Here is a 26,351-nt window from a genome sequence, read left to right on the forward strand (position 1 = left end):
ACAGTCCAAGACTGCTCAATTGAGATCCTTAAGAGGGCAGGAGACAAGTTTACTGAACCAGAAGTATGGAGCTTTCAAAGCAGCCAATTGGGCTTAGAAAATTGAAAAGGAAAGCATTTCATTTAAGGACCTAGTCTTTCCTAGATAACTGAGGGTAGGGCAGAAAAAGTCCTAAGAGACATTTCTCTGCCTCCAAGTCATTATGGCTCTGATTGGGTGGTGTGCTAACGGCATAGTCTGCTGGATCAATGTTTTAACCCTCCTAGATGGCACATCTGCAGGTACGTGTGGCCTTCTGAAGATGATGCTTCCAGCCATAAGAGTAGCCCATAGTGCAATTTCGGACACTATATCAGGGCAGAGGTACTGGTATTGCTGGGTAACATGATGGTGGACTCTTACTATTCCTCTGCTGCCCAGTATGGTAGCTGGTCCCCACATGTCCCTACTGAGCACTTGAAATGTGGCTAGTCCAAGTTGAGATAGGCTTCACATGTAAAATACACATCAAATTTCAAAGACTTACTAGACAAAAAAAAAAAAAAAAATATATATATATATATATCTATCTTCAGTAATTTCTTAATGTTTATTTATTTATTTATTTTTAATTTTAATCATGTTTATTTATTTTTTTAAGTTTACATCCAAGTTAGTTAGCATATAGTGCAACAAGGATTTCAGGAGTAGATTCCTTAGTGCCCCTTACCCATTTAGCGCATCCCCCCACCCACAACCCCTCCAGCAACCCTCAGTTTGTTCTCCATATTTATGAGTCTCTTCTGTTTTGTCCCCCTCCCTGTTTTTATATTATTTTTGTTTCCCTTCCCTTATGTTCCTCTGTTTTGTATCTTAAGTCCTCATATGAGTGAAGTCATATGATTTTTGTTTTTTTCTGACTAATTTTGTTTAGCATAATAGCCTCCGGTTCCATCCATGTAGTGCAAATGGCAAGATTTCAATCTTTTTGATTGCCAAGTAATACTTCACTGTATGTATATACCACATCTTCTTTATCCATTCATCCATCGATGGACATTTGGGCTCTTTCCATACTTTGGCTATTGTTGATTGTGCTGCTATAAACATTGGGGTGCATGTGTCCCTTCGAAACAGCACACCTGTATCCCTTGGATAAATGCCTAGTAGTGCAATTGCTGGGTCATAGGGTATTTCTATTTTTAGTTTTTTGAGACACCTCCATAGTGTTTTCCAGAGTGGCTGCACGAGCTTGCTTTCCCAAAGAAGACTCAAAGTTTTGAAGCTGGATGTTAAATACCTTTGGGGTAATTTCCTCATCAGTGTTCCCCTTCTCCATAGGCAGATCTAAGTCTGCCTCATCACTGACCTGTGGGCTCCAGCTCGACTTCTTCCAAGAACTTGACTTAGCCTTACCTCCCTGGGCAGGGCAACTCTCACACTGCTTGCCATTCAGAATAGTGCTCATCAGTTGAAACACTTGTCCTCTCTCCTCTCTTCAACATACATAGTTCTTCTGTGGCTTATCACAAACTACCTTTTATTGCATTTTTCAGGGGCTAGCTTTCTAGTGGCCTGTGCCAGAGTCTGTCCATCTCTGCTCCTTCCCAGCACCAAGGCCTTGTCTGGAGAGGGCTTCACACAAAAGAACCTCTAATTTATTATTTTTTTAAATAAATTTTTAAAGTTTATTTATTTTGAGAGAGACAGAGAGAGCATGAGCTAGGGAAGGGCAGAGAGAGGGAAAGAGAGAATCATAAGCAGGCTACACAGAGTCAGCACAGAGTCCAATGTGGGGCTTAAATCCCAGAAACCAAGAGATCATGACCTGAGCTGAAACCAAAAGTCAGACGCTTAACCAACTCAGTCACCCAGGGGCCCCAAGAAACTCTAATTTCTTTTATAGAATTTCTGGAGCAGGGAGGCAGAAAAACTTTGTGAGGTGCCCAGTGCCTTGAAACTACACACAGGAGATTGCCAGCCTGGAGCTCGCACAGGACTGCCTGTGATCCAGATTTGTCCTAGAAAGAGAACCAGCCTATGGACACGAGCTTCCCACCACAGAAGGAAGGTTTCCAGGTGATCACCCAGCTTGTGCCTGTTCCTTGGTGTTGCTCCCACTCACAGTCAATGGTAAGTCAAAGTCACATACTAGGTGAGTTCATTGAGGAGCAGAAAGACTATGTAGAAGCAAAGAGGGAAGAGCAGGCAAAAGGCTCCCTAGGAGGTGGCAGGGAAAGCCTTGTTCCTAACCTCCCCAGTCCAGGCCACAGCGGGGCCTTCCCACTGGATGTTTTCTAGTCCCAGGATGCCTGTGAGATTGATAGCCTCACACACTCACCATTCAGAGTGGGTATCCATCACATGAGACCAAATATGTCTAATACACCTTGCCTGTCTAGAGCGAAGCTATCAGTGTCTATAAAAGCTTCCCTAACCATTCCAAATACACAGACCTAAGATAACAAATGTTTGAGGCAGCAAGCATGGCAGATTCTGGTCCAGAACCATTCCATGCCTATTTGCAGCCCTGGCTGCTCCTGAAGAAGAGACTGCACCTGGAATATTCTGAACAGGATGGAGAGAGAGTAAATGACAGACAGAGGCAACACTCCAAAGATGGTCATGGAGTGAAGAGAGCCTTCTGCTTTGAGACTGCATAAAATCAAGGGCAGTTTTCAAGAGATGCTGAACTCAGGGCTATGGTGAATAGAGATTGTCCTTGGATGTACAATTTCAGACTCTTGAAACTGATATGATCTGTTCTATGAGTGGAGGCTCAAATACAATCACCTCTCTTTGATCTTATAGGGGAGTGAAATTTCCCACCCCTGAATGTGTCTCTTTGGCATGTGGAATATTTTAGGCTGATTATTTTTTTAAGTTTATTTATTTATTTTGAGAGAGAGAGTGTGTGCAAGCAGAGGAAGGGCAGAGAGAGAGGGAGAGAGAGAATTCCAACCAGACTCTGCTCTGTCAGCCGCATAATCCCCATAATTCATTTAAGGTGCTGTGTGTATCCATAGTTTGTTCCTTTTTCTCACAGAGTATTATTCCATGATGTGGATACACCAGTTTATTTAACATTCACATCTTAAAGGTCAACTAAATTCTTTACGGTTTTTGGCTACTGCAAATAAAGCTGCTATAAAAATAGTACAGAGTTTTTTGTGAACATAAGTTTCCATTCGTTTGAGATAAATGCCCAAGAGTGCAAATGTTGGATTGTACGGTTATTGCATATTTAATTTTATAAGAAACTGCCAAACTGTTCTTCCAGAGTGATGATACCATTTTACACTCCCACGAGCAACATATCAGTGATCTGTTTTCCCTTCATTTTCTCCAGTATTTGCTATTTTTTTATATTGGCTAGTCTGATAGGTGAGCCTGTGGCTTTAAGTTGCACATCCCTACTGACTAACAATAGTGAACTTCTTTTCATGTGTGTATTTCCACTCCCTTGGTGAAATGTCCCTTTGTGCCTTTTGCTCATTTCTTAATTGTATTGTGTATTTTTTTTAAACTGAGTTTTTACATATTCTAGATACTACTCCTTTGTTGGACACATGATTTGCACGTATTTTCTCTTCGAAATTTGTCTTTTCATCCTAACAAGGTCTTTCACCGAGAAAACCTTTTTCATTTTGATGAGGTCTAATGTATCAATTTTTTCTTCTATGAAACATGCTTTGAGTGTCAAGTCTAAGAATACTGCCTGGCCCTAGATTCAAGTTATATAATTTTACTTTTTTTTTTTTAAGAGAAAGAGTACAAGTATGGAAGAAGGGTAGAGGGAGAGAAAGAGAGAATGACAAGCAGGCGCCACACTCAGCACAGAGCCTGATGCAGGGCTTGATCCCATGACCCTGGGATCATGACCTGAGCTGAAATCAAGAGTCGGATGCTCAACTAACTGAGCCACCCAGGTACCCCTATAGTTTTACTTCTTAAACTGAAGTCCTTGACCCTGTGGAGGCCAAGGACAGACTGCCCCAAAACGTACCACTTAGGCATATTGGTTATTTTAAATTAAAGTTACTTAAGAAACAGCCAGAGTGAGAAGAATGCTCTGGCCCCCATCCCACCTGGTCTCCAGAAAGCAGAAACGAATTCTCCCATGTGAAAGATACCCTCCCTGTACCAGGAGTGGAGAGACGTCCTTACCATGAGACAGGAAGAATTCAGAGCCAAGAAGGCCATGCAAACAAACCCAGTTACCTTTTACTAATTTATTATCCCAGCACAAATTCTGTTTGAAATTCCTTACTAATTGAAGCTCCTGAACATAAGTTTTCTTTGTCCTGTCAGTTCCTCACAGACATGTTTCTTTGCCTAAAATGTGTAAAAGCTGTCTGCCTTGCTCATTTCTATAGGTCTCAATTTTATTATTGGGCCTCCGTGCCCAGGTAATTAGACTGTTTTTTTTCCTGTTAATCTGACTCATGTCAATTTAATTCTTAGACCTGCTAGAAAATTCTTGAAGGGTAGAGGAAAATTTTTCCTCTCTGCCAAACCATTTTGAATTAAAAACTTGTCTCCCAAGTCTCGATGTTAACACTATTAAACTGGAAGTCCCCTTCTAGTGCCTGTACTCTGTGACCTAATTCTTTGTCCAGGAAATAAGAACCCTGTTACCTCAGCACCAGCTCCTCTCCTGCTTCACTCAGGTAGCCCTGCTGGTGGCAAATGGTGTGCCTATGCACTCCTAAGGCTGCGTCCTCTAGTATATTTGGATCCCCCAATACCCAGCTGATGTAAAGATCTAGTGAATGACAGACATGGGAGGGGAACACTGCTCAGGAGAACAGGCTTTAAAGGACCAGGGGTAGTGAATGGGGGCCTGGCCTCTGGTAGGCATTTTATAATTCGGCATTTACAGTGAGATCACCTCAGTTCTCAAGTTACTCCTTCCAGGTCCCCCTGTGTGTGTGTGTGTGTGTGTGTGTGTGTGTGTGTGTGATATTCTAGTTTCCTGAGCCAAGAGGAGCAATGCAAACCAGGAAAGTGCCAGCAATATATTCCATAGATACTAAACTAATGAATGAGCAGAGAGGAAGGGGAGCCAAGAAGGGGCTTTCCTGGGTTTCTGGCACCAAATCACCACCAATGGTCCCTGCACTTTTTTTTTCTGGATTCCCTATGCTATGCACGGAATTGTGTCCTCCCCCAAACTCATATGCTGAAGCCCTAACCCCCAATGTGACTGTATTTGGAGACAGGGCCTTTCAGAGATGATTAAGATTAAGTAAGTTTGGGGCTCTGATCTGATAGAGCTGGTGGTCTTAGAAGAGGAAGAGAGATCACTTCTTGCCCACACACTGAGGAAAAGCTGTGTGAGGACACAGCAAGTAGGTAGCTGTCTGAAGCCAGGAAGAGAGCTCTCACAGGAATGGAACTGGCTAACCCCTTGGTCTAGGACTTCCGGCCCCCAGAACTGGGAGAAAACAAATTCCTGTTCTTGAAGCCACCAGGTCCATGGTATTTTATAATGGCAGCCCTAGCTGACTCAGACAGATTTTGGTACAACAGAGTGGGGTGCTGCTGTAACAAATATCTAAAAATGTGGAAGCAGCTTTGGAACAAGGGAATGAGTTTTGAGATGCATGTGAGAAAAACCTGGATTGTTGTGAAGGGACTATTGGTAGCAATATGTTAAAGCCTGTGCCTGGCCGGCTCTCCGCGAGCGGCTGCCTGCCTTGGCCACAGCTCTCAGAGCTGCCCGAACACAGGACACAGGCTGCCAGCGGACCTGGCCAATGCCGTTAACCCATGATCTCCTGTGCGTATGGGTGGTGTCAGGATAGAAGGGCTGGGAAGCCTTTCCTGGAAGTAGACATTCCCAATGCCCCCACCCCTGACGCCCTTGCAACACAGTCCCCACTTACATCCACCCCACGGTTCCCGAACCTCACTCTCGTACTTCATGGTTTTTACACCTGCGTTCTACCTTCCATGTAACTATTAAGTACATTTATTTTAATCAATTCCACTTTTCCCACTTGAAAATAGGTTTTTCTTAAAAATGAACCTTGGGGCGCCTGGGTGGCGCAGTCGGTTAAGCGTCCGACTTCAGCCAGGTCACGATCTCGCGGTCCGTGAGTTCGAGCCCCGCGTCAGGCTCTGGGCTGATGGCTCGGAGCCTGGAGCCTGTTTCCGATTCTGTGTCTCCCTCTCTCTCTGCCCCTCCCCAGTTCATGCTCTGTCTCTCTCTGTCCCAAAAATAAAATAAAAAACGTTGAAAAAAAAAATGAACCTTATGTCCTTAGCACTGCCATAAAATGGAACACATGATTCTTATAAGGAAGGAAACTCTACAAATATAAATGCAATTCATTCTTTCAAAATGTATTTATGGGAAAGTGTTAACTAACCCTGCTGTGTTCATCATTTTCCAATATGTTAGTGTATCAAATCATTATGTTAAGCTTATACGATGTTATACATCAATTACGTTTCAATAAAGTGGGGAAAAAAGAAAGCTTGACTTACACTTTATATACACATAAGTGTGTATGAAAGCATGTGCATATACGTATGTGTGTGTATAGTTTACTCTGGCCAAGCAGCGTAGTAGGTGCTGGGAATCTGAATGAGACAAGTTCCCCTCAGGACATATGGATGCTCACTGCACTGTTCTTACTTCCTTTTAAATTTCTACTCTTATTACCTTACTAGAGTACTAAGTAAAGAGAATGTTGAAAAGATAACACATATATTTTTCATCAAGACATATATATATATATGCTTTGTATATATACACTATATATATATATATATGCTTTGTATATATACACTATATATATATATATATATATATATATATATATATATATATATAAAACAAATATCTTGGATATCAAGATGTCAAGGGAACGTTTGGGATTACAACACATTCGGACAATTCATAAATACATAGCTGATTATACCCGAAAATTGATGGATCTTATGGGCCTGGAGTTAAGTATCTTAGGGGGTTTGCCTGTCCTTGGCCCTTTTTGTTTGATATTTGTCATTTTTCAGCCAGGTTTGTGGAGGTATAAAGTGGGGGGTACAAACAGGGAGAGCCCTCACATGATGAAGCCACCTGTGAAGGGAGAACCAGGGTATGTGGTGGCTGGAAAGTGTCACTGTAGCCAGGCTGGCCTGTTTTTGGGGTTCCCTTCCTGGTATGTTTCTGGTTAGGTGGGCCACGAGGGACATTTTACCTGAGACATGGTGGGTGAAATAAATCAGTAGTCCTGTTGCTCTTACTATAGGAAGGTCATTTGGGGGGCACCAGTTGTGGTTGTCACTCCCTGCTGGCTACCTGTTGTCTGTGATGGCTCACACTAATGACCAGAGACAGGCTGACAAACGGTTTTAGCTGAGCTCTCCATCGCTACACTGGGTCTGTTCCACCTGAGGCTCACCTGCCTTGCTCTTCCTTGGATTCAGTGAGCTATCCCAGCATGCTTCTTTTGCTCCCCCCTTTTAGCTAGCCAGAGTTCCTTCCTTTTGTCCATCCTCAGAAGAAATTTAGCTAATGACCCCTCTCTTGAGCATGACCAACTCATCCTGGTTTGTCTGGGACTTTCCCATCAGGAGAAGACATCCTGCTTGTCCCGTTGCGCCACGTCCCCCTGCGGGAACTTGGGCTCCAGCCGAGAATGCCACCACACTACCTCCTGTGAGGAAGGTGTCGTCATCCCCTTCTCACAGATGGAGAAAACAAGGCCTAGGTGATCTCTGAGAACCTTGAGGCTTGTCACCTCTCATGCAAGGAGTCACACTTTGGACAGATCACAGTGGTTGTAGGAGTAGCACTTCTACAAGTAGGACCTGTAGGGGTCACCACAAGATACTGACAGGGTTCAGAACGTGCTACCCCAAAATAAGGCAACTTGGCATATTGAATATTTTCAGCTGATGGGATCTGAGAAAATGGCAGGTGCAGGAAATCATTCCAACCTTCCTCCACCCTTCTTCCCCGAAGCAGCTCATAAGACCCTCATGTGAGAGATGCCCTCCTCATTCCTGGAGGAAAGGAGCACCCTCACGTCTAAGACAGAGGGACACCCAGAAGACTCCTAACAAACAGGCCTTGTTAAGTTTCTCCCAGTTCTTAACCTAAGCTCAAATTCCCCCCTTTGTCCTGTCCTGTCTTTCCATGACTTTCCACTCTTGATCAAGCCTAGCTCAGAAACACTGAGGTTAAAACACTTTGTTTCCTGAGGAAGGCTCTCCTGTCACATAAAACTTACATCAAATAAATACATTAAATAAATTTATTTCCATTAAATAAGTGTACATTTTTTTATTTAAACAAAAGTGTTTAAGGAGGAACCTTCCTGCCTTCTCAGGCTGCTTCCTCCCTCTCTCGTCCTCCCCAACCTCCAGGTTCATGTGACTAAATAAGCTGGTCCTGCCTCTGGACCTCTCTATTTGCCGTTCCTTCTACCCGCAATTCTCTTCCCCTGGGATCCCAAGCCTTGCTCTTTGTCTTCCCTCAGGTCTCTGCTCAAAGTCACTTTATTGGAAGGCCTTCTCTGACCACTGCATTTGAAATACCTGCTCCTCCCCTTTTCTTTACTCTGACTCGCTTTCTTCACTCATACTTAATGCCATATGGTATTTTCTTGCATACTGGTGTTGGGCCTGGGTCCCTGGTCCAGCCTCCTCATTCCCTTCTGGGGTCCCCTGTGTCATCTCGTCTCAGTCAGTGTATCCCAGGCCACAGAGCTATTTGAAGAAAACTGATCATCAAAAGGAAAAGGGTCAGAATCTTTATCCTTTGCTTCTCGAAATGCTTCTGCAATGGTCTGCTTATAATCTGTTGTCCAAACTGGCCATGAGTGGAAGGAGGGCGCTGTTCGTATACCATCAGCACAGTGGGCACAGACCCAGAAGTACAGCCACCCTACCCAGACTTCCCATGCAAATATGCTCACTCCTACCCACCAGCAGCCAAGTGAGAGCTTCTAAGCATAGGGGTGGAGTGAACGCTTGACTGGCAAAATAAAATGCATTGGCTTATACCGTTGGCCCAGAACAGGGAGTAATGAAGGTCTGCAGGGGGTGACCGGAGGGCCTCCCACTACCACACTGACAACAGAGCACTGAGCAATAGGTGGCTTTCTAGCTAAAAGAAAGAAGTAATTTTAATGTCCTCACCAGAAAGAGCTAAATCAAATTGACCTCTGAGGCTAAAATATAAAATAAATTATTTACTATATCAGAGTAGAGATATACAAAGTTTTATGGAGATAAAATAGCTCCCTGGTTCCCAAAATACCCTAATTGAAAGAATCAACAGGCCTAAAGAAGGAATCCACAGATCAGAAGGGCTAAGTGTGATGAGGGAACCACCAAAGCAATCAGTTTTCTGCAGGTGTATCCCTGGAGCTGAGGCCTGCAGACTTTGAGCCTCAGAAGAATCACCTGGAGACTTAGTTAAACCTGCAGCTACCTGAGTCCGGTGCCAGAGATGGTGAATTCTTAGGTCTGGAGTGGTGCCCAGAAATTCATGGTTGTAACAGACACACCTCCGGGTGACTGTTGTCCCAGAATGGCCTTGTGACATAGTAGATTTATTTATAATGGGCTATCTGCTGATTCCAGCCATTATTATCATGGGCCACTGTCCACCTAATCAGAGTCCAGTGCTCACTAAGTAACCTCTGGTAACCTCCTAGCTTTCCTTGTGCTGGACCTATCCATCAGTCTTTGTGGGCTTGGCTCCTGTGAGATGTTTTGTAGAAACCGATCACCTCTGGGTACAAAAGCAATGAATTTCTGAGCCTGGGAAATGAAGCACCAAAGGGGATGGGATGCCCTCACAAAGGTCTTGCCACCCATCACCCTTTCTGTGGGCTCTGTTGGAATTGTAGGCCTTCTTCAATTTGCCACTCTTAAAGCTTCCTGGAGGAAAACCTCAATGCTGTTAGGTAAGATATTGGCCAGTCAGACTCATAGTTAGGGAGGAAAAACTTTTCCTCTACCCTCTTATGTTCAGTAATTGAGGACTTGTAAATTAAACTGACAAAAGACAGATTAGCAAGAGAAAAGGAAGCTTTTTATTCATTTACCTATATTAGGGAGTTCACAGAAAAATGTGACTCATGAAACTGGTTAGAATCTGAGGCTTATATACCACTTTATAAAGGTATGGGGAGGGGCAGGGGGGACATTGCTGGGGAACAAGTGACTTTTAGGAAGAATAAATGGGCCCTTAGGAGAATGAATGGGAGAATTGATAGTTTTAGGATAATGTCTGTTTAGATTATTTCTTCTCCCAGTGCTGACTTGTGCTGGCTTCTTGTCTTTAGTGATAAAAGTCAATCTTCTCTGCGATGAAGCTCCTGGAGAGGGGATTTATGACAGTTGAAATCTTTTGGGAGACTGCTTTTAGGAAGCTAAAGGAAGTTCAAAAAAAGCTCCTTCCTGCAGCTGTTAATTCTCAAATGTCTTCGGCTCAAAATAATCCTCATGCCACTGTGGTGAAGGGTAACAGAATTTGCGGCCCTAAAATATGCCACTTTGGTATATTGATGATTTTGAGTTGTAGGCACTTGAAAACCAGCAAAGACCAGGAGAGGCTTTCTCTGAACTGCCCTTACCTGCTTAACGACAGATCCTCTAGAAGGAACTCACTTGTCATAGATCTCCTCTGGGTTTCACCAACTGGGGACAGATTGTCTCCTCACAGGAGAAGAGACTAAAACTCTGCACCACACCCAGACAACCTCTGTACCACACCCAGACAACCTCTGTCACAGACTATCATACCCCCCAGTAACTTGTGGTGTGTGTGTGGAGCATTCATCTTCCCTAAAAATCACTCTCCCTTGTGGAGCCTGTTTCCCTCTCTCCCGTTCCCAATTTGGATGGCATTTAATCCTGAATTCTAAGGCCACCATTTTGAGTTACCCATTTTTTCCTGGGTATCTCCCATGTACACATGAGGTATACATATTAATAATTTGTTTGTTTTTCTCTTATAATCCATTATTACAGGGGTCTTAGGCAAGAACTCAGAAGGGCAGAGGGAAAATTATTTTTCTTCCCCTACACTGGCATATCCTGGACATTTTCATCATCAAGCTGAGTCTGGTGCTGGGCCTGGAGCAGAGGAATAGGGATGAGCTGGCACAGAGGGAGGAGACTACCTCCCCTCAACCCTACAGGAGCCCCGGGGTCCAGGGGGAAGGCAGTGTCTCCATGTTGAGGGAGCTCCTGGCCAGGCTCCAGAGCCAGCCATAAGTCAATCTCTTAGGAAGTGATGGTTGGCGGGGGCGGGGGGGGGTGTCTAAAATAAAGGCGGAGAATATTATATGTAATAAACACACAGCATCAGCCACCATTGTTTGAGTACTTACTATATGTCAGAGACCTTAAATGCTCTATGTGATTTTTGTTTGATTTTCATAACACTGTTTCTCAGGTAAGGAATTGAGGCTCTGAGAGGTTGAGTAATGTGCCCAAGGTCACACAGCAAGTAAGGGAGGGGTGGGGACTTGAAACCCAAGCATCCTTACTCCCACTCACTTGAAGGAGAAAATTCAGAGCCTCCTTTGTTCCTCTTTCTATAAAAACCCTTTTGGGTAACCTGAAGATGTAAGGAGAATTGTAAAACAGAGCTAAGATGTTCCACATCTTTTTGGATTTAATTTGTCATAAAATTAGCTTCCTCAAGAAACCTGAGCTCCTATCAGAGCCTCCAGTCACATGCACACCCACTTTTCCTACTGTCAGTACGTCTGGGAATATGAAGAACTTGCAGGAATTTCTAGGATTGCAAGGTCCCAGGTCAGGACTCACCTGAGGCACCACAGATGGTTGGAGGATCTGAGGACACCCCAAGTGAGGGCCCAAAACACCTGCTCAAAGGCCTGCAGTCTGAAATGCTTTCCTTAGAGGCAAGGCATGGGTTCTCAGGTAGAGCCCAGGAAAGAGTTGGGTGGAGGGGGCATGCATTCCTGGGCTATTTACAATATTTCAGAAAGCCCAAGTGAAAGCTTAAAATTTCCGCAAGATGAGGCTCTACTGCTAAGTAAAGCCCCAGTTCCTTCCTTTTCAGCTGGAATGACATCATCTGTGTGACAATCTTGCTCATCTCCTACTCATCAGGAGCATGGACTGGTATCTACAATGACTCCTGGGTAATCAAACTTGGAAGCATATCAATTCATAGAAAAAACGTCCAGTTTGCCTTCTGGAGGCATCCTCAGTGGAAGAAAGGCTGGGAATAACACTCATCACAGGAACCCGCAGATCCTGGGTAGACGGCGGCACTTCCCATTTTCAACTTCCTGACTTCCTCCCAGTCTGCCTTCCACACCTCCCCAGTGAACAGAAGCAGTACCCAGGTGCCCTCGGCCAGTGTCCAAGGCACATTCAATGACCTCAAGTAAAAGCTTTTTCTTTTCCCACTGATACCCCTACAAAGCTTCCATGCATGGCTGACATAGTGAAGTTCACATGAAAATAACAACACTTCTGTTTCACACTTCCAGGTGCAGAGAATCGTTAGCAGTTGGCCTCAGGCACGCTAAGATGTTCTCTGGACTCTGAGGCTGGGTGTTCTAGTAGCTTAGGGTCCTGCATCTCAGATAACTGACATCAGGGAGATTTCTGGGAAGCAGCAAGGAGAAGAAGGCACGAGGGCCCCTCAGACAGTTCTACCACATATCTAGCTTGGCTCAGCGCTGGATGGTCTTGTGCTTGGCTCCTGGCTCCTCTGGCACAGAGCAAAAAGGAAGAGTCTGGGAGAAGGCTCAGAGGGAGAATGGGGTTGTTCAACAAGTGAGAGCCCAGCTGGCCAAGCCAGAGCAGATGCTAAGGGAGGAGATGGCCAGCTCAGTGCATCTGGTCTGGGAGTTGGACTTTAGGAATGACAAGAACACATTTAGAGAACCAGGAGTGGCAGGTTAGGACTTCTGCTTTGACCACTTTATGGAATGACCCCTGCCTGCCTGTCTGTCCATGTGGCTATCGGGAGTGGTATTTAATAAGGTCTAGGGGTACAAAGGGGCTCCAAAGGTGAAGCCAGGCTTATTCCCCTATGAATAAGGAAAGGAGGTTTAAGGTGCCACCTGATACATGTAAGTTACACAGAGGTACCAGGGGCCATTCAACATGGTGCCGATCTCTTGGCTTAGAGGCACCAGTCACCGTCTCAGTGGTGATCAAAGCCTTCTACAGCTCTGGCCAGCTCCTTGTCCCCTTACTTCCTAGCCAGCCTACTTCTTGTCCTGCCTCAGGCTAGAATGCTCACCAGCTTGGCTTCTAATTCTCTAAATCCTACCCACCTGGAGGCCAAGTTTATGGACCCCTTCTAAGATGCTCTTGAGAGCAGACACTTGTTGGCATGTCCTATCAGTTCAGATTAGGCTGAGAGCAGCAGCAGCAGCAGCAGCAGCAGCAGCAGCAGCAGGGAACCAACCAGAAATGTATTTCCCTCCCATTCAAGAAGCCTGGAGGTGGCAGTCCAGGCCTGACTGAACACTCCAGGAGCCAGGGGCTCAGGGTTCTTCTGGCTCTGCCATCTACCATCTCAGGTGTGGACTACATTTTTAAGTTCCAGGCAGGACAGGAAGAAGGGGTGAAGAGTACGTGTGGCTGTCCTTTAAAGCTAGGAGCTGCCCTAACTCTTCTGTCCACATCCCATTGGCCAGAACTTGGTCACGTGGCTAAGTGTGGTCTCCACTCTGACTAACCCTGTGGTCAGCCAAAATCAGGGCTCTGCCACCTGAGAAAAAGGGAAAGTGGATATTGGGAACAACAATTCAGGCAGACACCCAGTTTGTCTGGAGGTGGTTCCTTCTCCCACAAGACTCAGGAAGGATGTCAGCTCTAGAGCCCATTGGCTCCCCCATCTCGAGTGCATCACCCTACTGCTCTTTCCAGATCCCTTATATCCAGAATGAGACCCTCCCATCATCTCTACTGCCACTACCCTGCTCCAAACTACTGCCAACTTTCTACCACAAACACATGAAAAGATGCCCAACATCATTAGTCATCCAGGAAGTAAAAATTAAAATCACAATGAGATACTACTATACACCCACTTGAATGGCTAAATTAAAAAGACTGATAAAACCAAGCATTGATAAGAATGTGCAACAAGCACCCTCTCATTCATTGCTGGTGGGAATACACAATGTACAGCAGCTTTGGAAACTGGTTTGGTAGTTTCTCTGAAGTTAAGCACACACTTATCAACTCTGTTGTAGCAACCTGTCTCCCTGCTTCCACCCTTGGGGCCTATAGACTATTTTTTTTTAAATGTATTCATTTTGAGAGAGAGAGAGAGACAGAGAGACAGAGTGTGAGTGGGGAAGGGGCAAAGAGAGAGGGAGACACAGAATCCGAAGCAGGCTCCAGGCTCTGAGCTGTCAGCACAGAGCTCAATGTCGGACTCGAACTCACAGACCGTAAGATCATGACCTGAGCCGAAATCAGACACTTAACTGACTGAGCCGTACAGGTGCCCCTCTACAGACTATTCTTAATACAGAGTGATCCGTTAGAACCAACATCTGAGCGCATGGCTCCTCTGCCCCTAACCTTTCACTGGCGTCACTTGAAGAGAAAATGGCTGCTCAGACTCCTATGTCATTTGCCCCTTCCCCTCCCCTCTGCAACCTGTCACTTCCCAACCTCCTCACCACATCGTTCTTCCAGCAGCGAAGGTAACTGCCAGGGAACTGAGTAGAGGTCCACAGATGCTTACCTGTACTGCTGCCTAGAGTAACTGATTTTAAAAAGGACACTCCCCCCATCACAACCCCTGGCCAAGAAAGAGTCTACCCTCCAACTGTGTTTCTCAGAAACTCCATGCATACTCCTGGTTCAGATCTTTCCATCTCTATTCCCCTTTCCCAGAAGGCCTCCTCCAGATATCCTTAGGGTTTACTCCCTTTGACTGACCTTGACTGAAGCCCAGTCATCCAGCTTAAAATCTCAATCCCTTCCTTATATCACCCCAAACTCTGCCTAATTTCCCTAGTGGGCACTCCTTGCTTTTTAATTCTCTGTGGCTTATTTATTGTCTCTCTCCCCACCAGGGTGGCAGGAATTTTTATCTGTTGCCTTCACTGCTATGTCCCCAGGCACACTGGGGAAGTCTCACTGAATGAATTGAGGAGGCCTCCAGGGCTCAATGGATGGCTCATCTCCTCCCTGATGCACCCCCTACACTCCAGTTTCTGGAAGCCCTCCTGCCTCTTCCAAGCCTCAGGTGCTGGTTTTCCCTGCATTATTCCCACGCATCCTTTCTTCCTCCCACACTTACACGTGAGCTCCTTTAGGGCAGGGGCCCTGGCATGCTGTGGGTGGTCAGTACGTGCTCAATTCAGGTTTTGTGGGAGGGAATGCTGTACCTTATGACAGACGGACAGCTGGCCTTCATTTCACACCTTGGATGCATTTGCTGAGAAAGTCCCTGGATACAGGACAGTGACATCAATCAGTCATTTCGCAGGAAGAGGTTCTTAAGTAAAAGAGAAATTGAAAAGGAAAAGCCAGTTAGGAGGACCAGGGAGATCGCTGCTCTGTTGTGCCCACTTCTCCCTTAGCTGAAGTGGCTTTTGACTGGAATGGCGTCTCTGAGTTGGAGCAGAAACTGATGGAAGGCTGTTTTTTTTCTTACTTTGCAAAGGGTGCTGGCTGTTCATCAGAACAGTGGGAACAATGAGAGTTCAGCCTTCGGCTCTGCGTTTATATAAAAGTAGCCTTGGGGATGAATGCGCAACAATTATCCTGACCAGAGTCCTTTCCCGGAAGGACAAGCCCAAGATGAGTGGTTAATGCTGAATCCTGAGGAAATCATCTCCATACCGTGCTATTTCCAGCTCAAGACCATCTGCAAATGGGGCCTGTGCTTTCAAAATGGAAAAAAAATGAGAGAGTGGGCTCTTTTTTGAGGGGGTGGGGGGGGGGTGCTTTTTAAAGCAGTTAACCTGAAGAGGGGACACTTTGGGGTGGAAAGAAAAAAAATTGCATGTTCCAGTTTAGCATTCTGTTACTTACCAGCTATGTGACACGTGCAAGCCACATGGCTTCCGTAAGGCTCGATTTCCTCATTCATAAATGGAGGCAATGATTTCTGTTCTACCTCCTGGGACAACCGTGTCGATGAAATTAGATTGTATACAGGACAGTACACAGAGAAAGTATAGAGCCCTCTACAAATGTTGGATGTAGTGTGACCTAGCAAAGCCACACTGTGCCCCTCCACACTCTAGGAACCCCAGCCTGGTTGGGGAGAGGGCACAGGACAAGGAACAGACTAAGTGTGAACAGGGGCCACCCTGTCCCCTGAAGCTCCTTCTTGTGATGGCTTTGAACCCCCACTCCACAGCTGCCCCTGCCTAGCATTTCTTTATATTCTTGTGGGGAGGGGCAGAGTTTACAATCTCACTGCAGTAGGGGGATTAGGAGGCAGTATGGCCCAGTGGTTAAGAAGAGGGGCTCTGGATTCAGATGGCCCAGGATGAAGTGCTAATTCACCAGCTGTGTGATCTTGGACAAGGGAAGTAACAGCTCTGTGCCTCAGTTTCCTCATCTGTAAAATGCAGATAACGGCATATACCTCACTGGATTATTGTTAGGACTGATGAAAATTCTTTGCTTGACCAAACTTCAGCAGGGCCCTGAATCCTGAATCTTCTCATTGGCCCACCTGTGTACTTCCTTATAAAATCCATTTTTAGCAAGATCCCTGCTAATTCAGTTTAACCAGAACCCCTCACCTCAGTATCTCCTCACCCTCAGCATCTGATCAAATTCCTTTTCCTCTCCCATCCTTGTCTCCTGGGAGGTCAGTTTAGCCAACACCCCCGTTACCCCCAATGTTTCTTCTCATCCACCACCTCCGTCCTGCTCACCAGCTACAAATTCCCACTTGCCCAGGCCATATTCTGAATTGAGCATAGGTCTGTATCCAAATCTCTTCTCCCCTATTGCAGTAGTCCCAAATAAAATCTGTTTTTACTTCTTCCATGACTGCCCAGCTCTGATGTTCCTGTGGCAGGATTAAGTGACGTTATGGGCAAAGTGCTCTGAGCTCCCCTGAATAGCAGTTCAGTCTATAGGCCATCTCTCCATCCCATAGGTGCCGGCCCTACCCTGTGTCAACCACAGAACTCAACTCCTCTCCTTGGCTTATTTTCAACCAAATGAAGGCAAAAATGAAAGTGAAACGGCCATTTCAGTCTTAGCAAAGGTCACTGAAATACTGAAAGAGGTGGAGGAAATTTATACAAACAAAAACTTAGAATTTAGGCGGCCTGTGTTTCAAAGTCCCGATTGTGTACCTGCCAGCTTGGCTCCTGCTATGTCCTTGGGTCTCCTTCCTTCCTTTTGTTGAGCAAATGGACTGTCTTGTAAAAGTTATTCTGCCCTCACTTCCTTCAGTTGTGCCCCTTCAGGTCCTGACCAGGGCCTAGCTGCTCACAGCCAAATGTTTTCTGAACAAAGACAGTTCCCTCCCTTTTCCCATATAAAGTAATACATTCACAGATTCCAGGAATTAGGACATCTTTGGGGGCCATTAATCAGCCTACCCCTTCCTAGAAACAACCTCAAACCAATTTCTTGCCCTCAAACATCCTGACAACTAATTTTGGGGTCAGTGTGTATGTGTGGACCCCACTTTGCAGTTGTGAGGCTGTGAGATGCCAGGCGACTTATTTGAGCATCTCTTCAAACCCTGAGAACCCATCAGGAGAAATGGGTTGGGCATGGCCCAAAGGAGATCATATCCTATCTGCTAATCCAGGGGCCAGATGGTAACGTGCAAGGTCAGGGGTCACCTCTCTTCCTGATGTATCTTCCCTACTCCCACCGCTCAGTTCTGCTCTATGGATGACCTATTTTGCTGTGTGATCTTGGGCAAATTAATAAACTTCATAAGTCTGTTGCCGCTTCTGAAAAATAGAGCCCAGAACACATCATCTCTTGGGAGCCCCTTCAGAAGCTCTAGGATTTAGGATCCTCACACTGTCTGGTCCAGGCTGATGCCAGATAGGGAGAGGACCCTGAAGGCAAGAGCAGAGGCTGCCAGTCTGAACTGGTCTGACCTGGGCTGCATCTGGTTTCAGAGCTCAAGACAGGCCAGCCTTAAAAAGTGCCAGGAACCAGGAAACCCAGGCTCTAGCCTCAGGTCTACTTATACCTCTGTGACCTCACAAAAGTTACGTTTAACACTGCAGAGTCTCACCTCCACCCCCTGCCCCAAGTATAAAAGAGGAACAAAGAATATCTTCCTCATCTATCTCCTAGGAATGTCCTGAAGATAAAATGATATGAAGTTGGAAAAAGCATAAGCCCGGCTATCAAAGACAAAAACCGGACAAGTAAGGACATTCATTTTATTCAGCCTACTGCAATAAAAGCAGACACCCGACAAGATTAGATTGCCTCAGGAGTTTGAGTTGGACTTTTACAGGGAAGACCACGCAAGGTGCAGGTAAGGTGACTGCAATCAGGAGAAGTTTCCGCTGAACAGGTAATTTTATCTGTGTGCTGTGTGTAGCTAGTTTCAGGGGGACAAACAGGTTTTTTTTTTAATGTTTAATTTATTTATTTCTGAGAAAGATAGAGGGGGAGCGTAAGTGGGGAAAGAACAGAGAGAGAGGGAGACACAGAATCCAAAGCAGGCTTCAGGCTCTGAGCTGTCAGCACAGAGCCCAACGCGGGGCTCAAACCCACCCACCAGGAGATCATGACCAGAGCTGAAGTTGGACGCTTAACTGACCGAGCCACAGGCAGCCCACCAAGGTGACAAACAGTTTGGATCTTAACTAATCATCCATGAGACAAAGAGCTGGGAAATTGGCAGGGGAAAAGGGAAAAGGTCTGTGTTTGACTTTGGTTTGGGCTGCAAGGTACATTGGGTCTTTCTCTGTGTCTCCCTCTTAGGCAGGCTGCACCCACCTGTAACCCCTAGGAGCAGTTGATTTCACTCACCTGGAAGTCAGTCTCAGCATCCAAAGAATCATCAGTCTGGCATCGAAACGTAACTGAAAAACAATGTAAGTTTTTACTATGGTCATCTGATAAGACACCAAAGGCAGCTTATAACCATAGCACAAAAAACAAATTGATGGGTAATTCTACCATGGCTTGGTTACCCCAAAGTTGCTCACCTCCTTTATACCTTCTCAAAACCCAAATTGCAGGGCTCCCCCTGCTCACTTCCTGCCCTTTACTATATAAACCAATTCAGCCACCAGCCACCCTTAAATATCAATTTCCCTTTCACTCTACAACAATTTATACCACAAAAGCCCAGAAACCTAGGCTGAATATGAACCTAAGTCTGTCTTCTTTTAGGTTCCTGTCCATTTCCCACCCTTCTTCCAAGAGGTCTACCTTCCTGCCATCCTTCACACTCCTCCTGTGGGGTATGCTGCCCTGGCTCCATGTGGGGACGCCCACTGGGACCCCTTAGGTCCTCCTCCAGGGTCCCTGGTAATTCATCTGAGGCTCAGGCTGCCCTTCCTGATATGCAGCCCATACTGGGAGAGGGTCCCGTTCTCACAGTCTTCCAGTAGGGATTTCTGTCACTGTCAAGGGTCTAGCTTTCCCCATTAGACTGCACACACTGCCAGGACAGTTTCGGTGTTTCATTTACCTTTGAATCCCATCCCCACCCCCAAAGCCTGGTACCCCATTTGCTCTTACAGACTTGGTGACAAAAGAAAAGTTAGGGATGATCGAAAAGCAAAGCTCTTATTTTATGGGGAAACTGCGACACAGAAGAGTTCAACAATGTGTTAGTAGTCACACAGCCCATGAGAGCAAGTGTCCCACCTCCTGGGGGTTGTGATTCCTCCTGAGCCTCCTCCCTGCCCTCCCTTCCTCCCTCTTCTCCCCCCTCCCAGTTTTAGGGGAGGGACATGGCTCCCCTTCAGATGACTTTGGCTGAGACCCAGCCAGGCCCGGCTTCCCTAGCCCCTCTGGGGACCTGGGGGCTGAACCCTGGGGCACCCCAGTCTATGGGACTCCAGCAGCAGGTGGATAGAACTCCAGGCCTCATGGCCTGTGGAGACCCACTTCCACACTAGGTTTGCTGCGTCTTTGACTTTCCCACAGCTGGTAGTGATGAGGGAAACAAAGGCAAGGAAAACGTAGTTTAAATTCCCTTCCAGCCAGCAGCCCATTGATAGATGTCAGAGACCCACAGCATGCAACATTCCCCAAGACATTTATGGCTGCCTTCATGCCTTAATGTTCACACTTCCTTAAAACTAAAAGGAACCATATCTTGACAGCAGCTAAATCTTCAGGGTCCCTGCTTTTAGCATCCAGAAATCTCTAGGAAACCAACTTTATCTCTATCCCTCCTCCCTCCACAAACTTAAAAGTATATAATGAGTCACTCCTCACAACCCCAGTGCAGCTCTTTCAGCCCACGGGTCCTGTCCCCAAGCTTTAATAAAACCACCTTTTTGTTCCAAAGACGTCTTGAGAATTCTTTTTAAAGTTTTTTTTTTATTTTTGAGAGACAGAGGGAGACAGAGCACAAGTGGGGGAGGGGCAGAGAGAGAAGGAGACACAAAATCCAAAGCAGGCTCCAGGCTCTGAGCTGTCAGCACAGATCCTGATGCGGGGCTCGAACTCACGGACCGCGGGACCATGACCTGAGCGGAAGTCGGACACTCAACTGGCTGAGCCACCCAGGCGCCCCTCAAGAATTCTTTCTTAGCCATTTGCTCACACCCCACTTCAAATGCCATCAGTAGGAGCCACTGCAATGCCCCCACAGTTACAAAGGGCACTTTTTCTCGGGATCTGTGCTCCCGGCCAGCAATGGTCTTCACGCACGTTGCCCCCAGCAATGGGCTTAAGGCACCCAGGTGCCAAGAAGGAAAGTTTCCTGGCCTGGAACTTGTCCCCAGCTACTCAACCCCCACTGAGGAGGGGACTGAGTGAGGAGATTCTGCTGGGAAAAGGGGAGGCTGGGCCTCCTAACCCAAGGGGGCCCCCGAGAGCTTCATGATTCAGGCCGCTGAGGGCAAGAACACATCACAAGTTGAGGTGGGCTGCTGTCCATGAGGCAGGAACCCAGATTGGCAGTGGGCCAGGAAACCTCTCCAAGGTGAACACATAACTGATCGGATTAATTTCTTCTGGCTGCTGCAACAAATTACCACAAACTTGGAGGCTTAAAACATAAATATATTGTCTCACTGAAAGCCTGAAGTCCAAGACCAAGGTATTGTTTGGGCTCGGCTCCCTCTGAAGGCTCTCAGGGAGGAAGGCTCAAGAGGGCTCTCTAGACTGCAGGCATGCTAGAGGTGTGAAGTCACACCTCGGCCTCCAGCTGGCCCTGAACCTCTAGCTCTGAGGCACTTGGGCATCAGTCCTCTCCCGGAGCCTCCAAGAAAGAGGGTCTCAACCCCATTGTGAGGCTTGTAGAGCATTAATGGTCGTTCTGTAATAAAAGAGTTCCATGATTAAATGCTTGGACATACTGGATTAAATAAAGCTAACAGGAATTTGCAGACCATTCACCTGCTCCAGGGTCTCAGCATTCTCTAAGAGGGCACCTAGTACTCCTCCTCCGGCTATCAGAGCCCTGCCGGGAGCCCTAGGTGAGCTGGTGCTCCCAGGGGAGCCAATCCAGGGCCTAGTCACAAAGCCACGCCTTGCCTTTTGCTTTGGTTACTTCCTTGGTTCTGCCTGGAATTGAGTGATATCCATCCTGAAAATTACAGCCTGCCTCAGGTGTGCTGGGGTGGGAGTTTCAAGGCCAGAGCCTTAAAGGGAAACCAGACCCCTTTGTGGGAGGGGGTGTCATGACTACTGCAGTGGCCACAGAGGCCCGAGGGAATGAATGGTGGAACTCAAGCTGCCTGAGGCCGACTACTCAGCCTGCCAGTGGCCCCACTTGCGGGGTCTCCTTCACTGTACCCCTCCCCCAGCCCTCAGGTATCAGACCTGTTTGTCCCTTTTGCTAAGGTCAGGTCTTCTCTAGCAGCCGAAACTGGGGGTCCCTGGGCCAGCCACAAAATTGTGCCTCCTGGCTCTGGCCTCCCCTCTACACATCTTCCCTCCTTTGTGGCTTTTTCTTCCTGATGCCCCTGGCACCCAACGCCTCTGGGGAGGTCCTGCTGTAAGGAGCCACACTTCAGCAACACTGCACATTTCCCGGAGGTGTTTGCTTGTTTAAACTTAGCTGTGGCCTGAGGGGTTTGAGGAGAAGCTGGAAGAGAGGAGGTTTGTTGGTGCTCTGGAAACTCCTCGCTTGCAGTCTCTGCTGTGGCTTTCCTCAGCCCACCTGTATGTGGGGCTCACTGACCACCTCCAGTTCAATGAGTCTCTGGTACCAAGCATCAGTATTTTATGAAAGCTCCCCAAGTGATTCGAATGCACTCCCTCTGCGCAAACCACTGCTCTGAAGCCTGGCTCCTTCAAGCGCAGCCCCCAGGTGCTGGTTAGAAAAGCAGACTCTCAGCCAGTCCCTGCCTGCTGAATCAAAGTCTGCATTTCAACCAGGTCCCCTTGGTTCCAAGTACCCTCCATCCCACCACCTGTGCCAGCATCCTGCTGGGGTGGCAGGGATGCAGGACCACGCAAGACCTACTCTCCACTCTGCCCCTGACCTACGAAGTCACTCTGGGCAACTCACTGCCCCTCTCTCTGTGCCTCGGTTTCCTTGTCTGTAAGACACATGGGCTGGACAGTGACCCCTGCCACCACCTCTTACTGAGGCCTACAATGTGCAACCACAGCCGGGAGCCTCTGTGCTCTGCTGCAAAGACTCTTCATTGCGCAGTGGAGCACAGGCGTGCAGTGCCCCCACTGTCCCCACACAGCGGACTCCCCACTCCAGAGCTCAGCTGCCCAGTGACCACACCCCTCTCTCAGCAGTCATCCCCAGGCTACATCTCCCTGTCTCTAACATTCTATTTTTCTTTGCTTCCCAGCAAATATCTTCCAAAGGACAAACAGCATTATTCGCATGGTTAAAAGAAGCTATTATGGCAGCTTAAGGGGTGTGGGTTTCAGATGGAGTGGGGATGTGCTCCAGGCCTACCATCAGCATCACTGGGAAGGATGGAGAAGATGGGCATCTGCCAATAATCCCCTAATGCTGTGCTGATCCCAAGCAGTAACCTACATTGTCAGAGAGCTCTGCAAAGAGCTCGATATAAAGATCCCAGGAGCCCTGATTCGGGTAAAGACCCCACCCTAACCCCTCAACAAGTGGGATATGCTTATAGTAACCCCAATTCCAAGACTGTTGTGTGCAGCCATGATAGTTGCCTTCCTGCTGCCCTACATCTGACCCCCCTCCTTGAGATTGTGGGTCCCCCTCCATAACTCTTTATGGGAGCAGGCTGGCTTCCCATTCTAGAAACTGAAAAGGCACCAATTTTCTTCCACCTCCTTTGTGGTCAGGGTGTGGACAGTGACCCAGGTTTCTCACATTAGGCATTGGGGCAGGAAGGGACATTTATTCTCAGGTAAGTGACTTCTAAGAGCAGACACAGAGGCCACCCTATTGGGCCCACCACAGTGCCTGCGGTAGACAAGGGGGTGACAGTTTGTAGCAACAGGTCACCTCAGCCTCTGGTGTCCTGTGTTCAGCCTGGGCAGTGGCCATGCTGCCTGTGGTGGCATCTAGTGTCTGGAGCCGTGGGGTCCTCACCTCCTCATTCCCCGGGGATGGATTTGAGCTCCTGGCTACTTTGTCTTCTACTAGCTCCCACCTGATTTCTGAGCTTCCTGCTTCAAATTTAAGACAGTTCTGTGAGCCCTCCCACCCCAAAAAATGTTTCACTCATTTCTTTTTCTGTTTAAATCTGCTCTTACTAAGGATCTGACTGAATCACATATTAACTGAGAAAGCCCCAGGAAAATGTTTGTTAGTTGTCTGCATTCAAGGCCTCCAGGCATAAAACCCTCACAGACCCCCCCACCGCCACCCCTAGCCTGGCTCTGGGAGGGCTCCCACAGCAACCTCCCCTGCCCCTTACAGTCTGCTGAGCCAGACCCCACAGATCTGCCCGCAGTCTGCACTGCCCTGGCAGACCAGGTAAGACAGAATGAAATAGGTTCCTCAACCTTATTTCTCTTTCAGAGAGCCAAGGACATAAAATTGGAAATAAATACACCAGCCAGAAGGTGAAATGGAGTCCACTCTGTTTCATGGCTACTGTAATTACTAATAAATAGGATGCGAGTGCTGTTGGGGCCTGGCTTGCACGGAGCTCCGGAACACGTTTTCCTGTCTTCTGCAAATCTGGGAAAGAGGGAACGACAAGGGCTCTAGTACCCAATGTCCCAGTGAAGGGGAGTGGCTTGCCAAGGCCACACAGAGCAGAGCTGGAGCTTGGCTGCAGCCCCCCAGCCCCAACCCACCCTGAAGGACCTGCACACAGACTGCGCACGGAGGTGAGGCTTCAGCTCGAGCCAGGTTTAATGGCAACATAAAAATTATATGGTCTTGAATCGCACTCGAGTTAATGTGCTGCATCCATAAATACCCCCATCAAGGTGGGTTCACATTTCCACCTGCATACCTCTCACCATTTTACAATAAACCAGCCAGGTCTTTGGAGACTGCGCCATTCGGTCCAGAGCCTGAGTGCCCTCCAGAGGGTTCATGGCAGGAGGAAGGGGAGCCCAGCCTCGCTACTTCTAGCAATATTAGGATTATTCCTACTCACATGTGACCCGATGCCCACCCAAGGTTATTCATTGTGGACTTGTTTATGGTATCAGGGAACCTAGTCAACAACCCATGTGTCCATCAACAGGGCATGGCGCTTCCACACTGTGGATACTTCCTCCGCTTAAAAAAATATATGAGCAGGCTCTCTATGACAGATATGGAAAGATCCCCAAAATATATCATGAGGTGAAAACAGCAAGTTACAAAACTAGGTATAGTAGCTACCATTTGTGCAGAAAAGAGAAAGAGCAGATCTATGACTATATATGTATCTCCTGAGAATACTTCAGACTGAAACACCAGTGGCTTCTAGAGAGGTGGACAGGGTGGTTGGGAGACAGGAGTGGGAGGGAGAATTTTCACAGAACTTCCTTTTGTTCCTTTTGAATCTGAAACTATGACAATGTATCACCTATTCAAAAAGGAATAAATTCATGTGATAGTTTTGTTGTTGCATATGATGTTTTCAAAAATAAAAATAAGAACTGAAAGAAATGGATTTCAGATGGTTGGGTTTCAGCCATCAGTGAGGGGGAGACTGAGAGAACTGGAGACCCTCCCACATCCAGAAGTGGTGGTCTTGTTTGTGAGAGGGAGAGAGAGAAGGTGGGTCATTCCCAGAGCCCCCTTCCAGGGTGGGCCAGAGCCACCTGTGGGGCACTCCACCCATCTCCGCCCTGGCCCCAGGAGGACAAAGGACCCCAACAGCCTTCAGGATGAAGGAGGTGGTACAGGAGTCCCTCCTGCTGGGATGACAGGGCAGGTGTGACTCTCCTTTTGCACAACCACATGGGCATGGCCGCTGCCCCTCAGGAACAGGATCACCAGGGAGGCATCTTGTCAGAAGGTCTACCTGCAGGATCACCGTGCCCAGTGTCCCACCATGAGGGCTACATCCTCTCTGGTTAAGGTGTTGTGCCATCCCAAACTCCACTTCCAACATATCCACCTCTTGGCTGTTGATCAAGGAGCATTTGGAGCATTCTGAATGCTGTCCCTAACAGCAGTTTGCCAAGCCTTTTCACTCAGACAGGAGGAGCCCGAGTGACATGATAGCGTCTACAGTGGGTTGAATAATGCCCCCCCCCACCCCCAGCCAAAGATTTGTCCACCAGGAACCTCAGAATGTGATTTTGAAAAGAGGTCTCTAAAGGGATAATTAAGGTCAGGATCTCACAAGGAGATCATCCTGGATTAGGGTGGGCCCTAAATCCAATGACAGGTGCCCTTCCTTGTAAGAGAAGAGGTAGAGAGATGGAGAAAGCCACCTGAGGACGCAGGTAGAGAGTAAGACATCTACAAACCAAGGGTTGCCAGGGATTGCCGGAGCCACTGGAACCTAGAGGCAAGCATGGACTGGATCTCTCTCAGAGCCGCTGGAAGGCATCAACCCTACCGACACCTTAATTTTCCTTCTGACAGTCGCACAGTCTCCCAGAATTACGAAAATATAGAATTCTGTTGTTGTAAGCCAGTTTGTGGGATTTTGTTATGGCGGCCCTAGGAAACTGAGACAGCCTTTGAGCTCTGTTGGGGAAGAGGAGGGGGCTTGGGGCACTGAGGGTCACCTCAAGGACTTTGCAAATTAAGTGCTGGCCCCACTGCAGTGTGACGCTGGGAAGGAGGAACAGCGTGGCCTGTTTGAAGACAAACATCCAGGGAGGCTGGGTCCCCTTCTGCTCTGGGACGACTAGTTCACAGT

The 26,351-nt window shown here is 47.3% G+C and overlaps 1 long non-coding RNA gene across 3 annotated transcripts in view; it reads left to right on the forward strand.

Moving 5' to 3' along the window:
• The first annotated feature begins 18,205 nt into the window (after nt 1-18,205).
• LOC131485128 (uncharacterized) overlaps nt 18,206-26,351 on the forward strand; it is a 28,410-nt gene continuing 20,264 nt past the window's right edge. For all 3 annotated transcript variants that reach the window (XR_009248652.1, XR_009248651.1, XR_009248653.1), the window contains exons 1-4: nt 18,206-18,433; nt 18,886-18,998; nt 22,899-23,149; nt 24,056-24,369. This is a non-coding gene — a long non-coding RNA (uncharacterized LOC131485128). The remainder of the gene's footprint in view (nt 18,434-18,885; nt 18,999-22,898; nt 23,150-24,055; nt 24,370-26,351) is intronic.

This window comes from Neofelis nebulosa, chromosome 9 (genome assembly GCF_028018385.1).
Source record: "Neofelis nebulosa isolate mNeoNeb1 chromosome 9, mNeoNeb1.pri, whole genome shotgun sequence".
NCBI lineage: Eukaryota > Metazoa > Chordata > Mammalia > Carnivora > Felidae > Neofelis > Neofelis nebulosa.